This window comes from Bison bison, unplaced genomic scaffold (assembly GCF_000754665.1).
Source record: "Bison bison bison isolate TAMUID 2011002044 unplaced genomic scaffold, Bison_UMD1.0 scf7180017864473, whole genome shotgun sequence".
Taxonomy (NCBI): domain Eukaryota; kingdom Metazoa; phylum Chordata; class Mammalia; order Artiodactyla; family Bovidae; genus Bison; species Bison bison.
In genome coordinates, this window is record NW_011495034.1 from 14,620,564 (window position 1) to 14,625,602 (window position 5,039).

Sequence of the window (5,039 nt, forward strand, 5' to 3'; positions counted from 1 at the left end):
TCACCATTATCTTCATTACCTCCACCATAGTTTGGCCTCAGGTCAAATAACAGGGAGGGAACACAGCCCTGCCCATCAACAGAAAATTGGATTAAAGATTTACTGAGCATAGCCCCACCCATCAGAACAAGACCCAGTTTCCCGCTCAGTCAGTCTCTCCCATCAGGAAGCTTCCATAAACCTCTTATCCTTTTCCAGCAGAGGGCAGACAGGATGAAAACCACAGTTATAGAAACTAACCAATTTGATCACATGGACCACAGCCTTGTCTAACTCAATGAAACTATGAGCCATGATGTGTAGGGCCACCCAAGATGGACAGATCATGGTGGAGACTTCTGATAAAATGTGGTCCACTGGAGAAGGAAATGGCAAACCACTTTAGTATTCTTGCCTTGAGAACCCCATGAATAGTATGAAAAGACAAAAAGATAGGACACTGAAAGATGAACTCCCCAGGTCAGTATGTGAGGCCATTAACTCTATTATCTGATTTAATCATAAGTTCCACTGGGACTGAAGAAAAAGTAATATTTTAATTTGCTCTATAGTATGTATAATTATATCTTATATTGTTGGTACTGAACTAAGTGACTTTCAGATCAGATCAGTCGCTGAGTCATGTCTCACTCTTTGCGACCCCATGAATCGCAGCACACCAGGCCTCCCTGTCCATCACCAACCCCCAGAGTTCACTGAGACTCACGTCCATCGACTCAGTGATGCCATCCAGCCATCTCATCCTCTGTCATCCCCTTCTCCTCTTTCCCTCAATCCCTCCCAGCATCAGAGTCTTTTCCAATGAGTCAATTCTTCGCATGAGGTGGCCAAAGTACTGGAGTTTCAGCTTTAGCATCATTCCTTCCAAAGAAATCCCAGGGCTGATCTCCTTCAGAATGGACTGGTTGGATCTCCTTGCAGTTCAAGGGACTCTCAAGAGTCTTCTCCAACACCAGAGTTCAGAAGCATCAATTCTTCAGTGCTCAGCCTTCTTCACAGTCCAACTCTCACATCCATACATGACCACAGGAAAAACCATAGCCTTGACTAGATGAACCTTTGTTGGCAAAGCAATGTCTCTGCTTTTAAATATGCTATCTAGGTTGGTCATAACTTTCCCTCCAAGGAGTAAGCGTCCTTTAATTTCATGGCTGCAGTCACCATCTGCAGTGATTTTGGAGCCCAGAAAAATAAAGTCTGACACTGTTTCCACTGTTTCCCCATCTATTTCCCATGAAGTGATGGGACCGGATGCCATGATCTTCATTTTCTGAATGTTGAAAGTGACTTTAGTAGCCCAGAAATGGGATCAACAAGAAACATAGGCCATATTTCAGCAAAATGATCATGCTGATAAATGTTGCTCAGTGCTTATTTGTGTTTTGCAAAACAATGCATCTAAATTTTCATCCTAACACTAATTTATCCTTAATCTATTCCTCAACATTTAGTGACACGCTCCTCCTCCTATCAAGCAGTTTCCACACTCACTATTCATTTCCATTTGGAGAAATATAGTAACTTTGTCACCTTCCACACTTCACAGATCCTTCTCTCTATTTGGAGTATCATTTTCCTTCCCTTTACCTAATATTGTTTTTTTTTTTTTTCCCCAGAAACTCAGTCCAGTCTTCTTTATTTTTTCTTGAAGTGTATTCCCCTAGCATCTTACTCTATAATGGTCTTCGTTTAATGGCTTATTTTTTCCTCTGTTCTATAATCCAACTGACGGCAGAGACCATAATTTGAGTTGATCATTCTTTCCCTAGTCATTGAAAATATTAAGAATGTACTAAATTACATTGAAGGTCTTATTGCAGTCTATAAAACAAACAACATAGTGGTAGATTTATTAAAGTTCCATACATAATTGCTGCCAATATCCTTAGGGTATTTCTATGGGGTAATGAGTCATATTTTCCCCTGCTAATATTATCATATTCTCCCCTAGATCCTTCAGTAAGGAATATAGTCTTCTTATTACCTTGGTTTCAACCTAGTGAGATTTATGGCAAATTTCTGACCTGTAGAGCTATAAGAAAATAAATTTGTACTGCTTGTGTTACTACGTATGTTGGTACTTGTTATGTAAGTTATGGAAAACTAATACATGATCACGGTATTTATTGTATTATAACGTCCTCACTGATCTAACAACCAGATTGTTAGCTTCTAGAAAGTAAACTAGGACACACAACTTGTTTCTACAAGGATCATGAATTAAGTATTAAGTTTTGACTATAAGGAAATTTTCATGCTTTCTGATCTAATATTAACACTTAAATCTCACCTGAAATTTCTGCTATTCCAGTGTTTGAGAATATCTCCAGTGGTTGAGAAGTCATCATCTATGGAATATGGTTAGTGTTTAGGAAACCACCATGGCAATCATAAGTCAGGAAGTAGTGATACATCAAAATAAACAAAAAATTTTAATTCCACTCATGGGTAAATGACCTAATTTTGCTATTTAGAATAAGCTGAATTACTTTTCATGACTTGGTTCATATTGAAACTATTGACATTTTCCTCTATAAATCCTATCTTCAGTCTGAGCATAATTTTTCATTCAGTGGCTTCTTATATGTCACAGGTTCGAACCTTTCCCCATGCAGCTAAAACACCTTTGGGTAGTCTCCATTTTGGTATTGTCTCTTTTACATTTGATATGCTGATTTATATAACATACATACAATACATAACATAAATTTCTGAAAACATGAAAAAAAAGTTCTCAGAGTCATAATAATCTTAGTAAGAGCTAAAACGCAACCCATACCCTGGGGGCCAAAAGCAGGGATACTAACTAAGATGAGGACTGAAATGAGCCAGATATCACTGATGATGGATTAGAGAAGGATAATAGCAATAAAGGATGAGACAGTAGTAAAACTTAAGGTATTTTTTAATAGCATAACAAACAGAAGGTGCTAATGGGTTAGATGCATTGTGTGAAAGCTAAAAACACACCAGTGATATTTTCAAGTTTTAAGGATATGATGTCCTGAAAGGTAGAATTGCCATTTTACTGACATGTTGTTGCATGGAGCAGGATTATGCTTAGGGAAAAAATCTAAAAATGGGATTTTAATATGATATTTTTGAAATATCTATTACTAATCCAAGTGGAGATTACAGAATGAAGTTGCATACATAGTCCCAAGAAATATCAATGTTGGATATATATTGTAAGCTGTCAGTGGATGTAAGATTTTTTACAGTATGAGACTAGATGTGGAACTTATTAGTTATAGGTAGAAAAAGAGACCTAATGCCTCAAACCTTCACACTATAATGTTCAAGTATCTATTTGGAAGATCCAACAAGGGATAAAGAATAGCTATAACTAGCTAGAAGAACAGCCAAGAGAATTTTATACAAGAAGTCAGTTGAAAAAAAAAAAAAGTGTACAAACCAATTGACTGCTGATGATATATTAAATAATACATTTAAATTGATCTTTGGAAGTGATAACATTCTTATTTTAAGAGGTTTATCAATGAAACTATGGAGGTAAATCAGTTCAGTCACTCAGTCATGTCTGACTCTTTGGGACCGCATGGATTGCAGCACACCAGGCTTCCCTGTCCATCACTAACTCCCAGAGCTTGCTCAAACTCATGTCCATCAAGTCGGTGATGCCATCCAGCCATCTCATCCTCTGTCGTCCCCTTCTCCTCCTGCCTTCAATCTTTCCCAGCATTAGGGTCTTTTCCAATGAGTCAATTCTTCGCATCAGGTGACCAAAGTATTGGAGTTTCAGCTTCAGCATCAGTCTTTCCAATATGAATATTCAGGACTGATTTCCTTTAGGATTCGGCATTCATGAAGGTGAATGCCAAATGCCTTACCGAAGTGTGTTTAAAAGATGACTGAAAGAGAGGAGTTAACATCAGAAGTTAAGCATTTTTAATGGTTTTAAATTTAAAAAGAGAAAATAAATAGTGTAGTAGTTGGAAGGAGATAAAGTACACAGAGATTATTTTTCGTTTTAGAATGAAGAAATTGTAGCTCCTCTGTACGCCACTGAGAAAAACCTAATAAGGGGGAGGGATGGATGATTGAAAGATTGACACAACAATTGCTGGGGTGACTTATTTATGTTCTTGAATAATGAAGGAGATGGGAATTTGTGCAGGAAATGAAGGGGCTGGCCTGAGAACAATGAGGATTTTATTCACAGGAACAGGAAGAAAAAATAAAAACAGGGTATACTGTTAGAGATGTACAGAGTTAGCAACTATGGAGTTGCCAGTATGTGGAAGTTATCTTCAAATTGTATGACTTGTCTCAGTGAAACAGGAGCCCAGGTCATAAACTGAGAGTAAGGATTAAAGATTAAGTAAAGAGGAAAGGATGTAAAATACTTATCTTGGGTAGTGCAGTAATGAATGGATTAGGGAAAAGACTGCCAGGAAGCCCATAAGGGCTGGGATCAGGGATGTGAAAGGGAAAGAGTCAACATTACTTGTTTCAGTTGAGCCATCTGTAGCTGTGAAGCTGCAATATGCATGGGTGACGTTTTCGATTTAACCAGGTTCTTAATTCATTCCATCATAAGAGGGTGAAGAAGTTTTAAGTGTTTTAATTGAGCTGCATCAAAACGGCCTGTCCAACAATGTTTGCCACAACCTTATCCTTTTTTACCTCAGGACATTTTCACTGTTGTTGGTTTTCTCAGTTGCCTACTCTGTATCTTTTTAAAGACTTGTAATTATAGAGGCAAGAGTAGAGTCCAGAGTCATTTTCAGAACTAGTGACCCCTATTTCTGTTTTATTGACTATGCCAAAGCCTTTGACTGTGTGGATCACAATAAACTGTGGAAAATTCTGAAAGAGATGGGAATACCAGACCACCTGACCTGCCTCTTGAGAAACCTCTATGCAGGTCAGAAAGCAACAGTTAGAACTGGACATGGAACAACAGACTGGTTCCAAATAGGAAAAGGAGTACATCAAGGCTGTATGTTGTCACCCTGATTATTTAACTTATATGCAGAGTACATCATGAGAAATGCTGGACTGGAAGAAGCACAAGC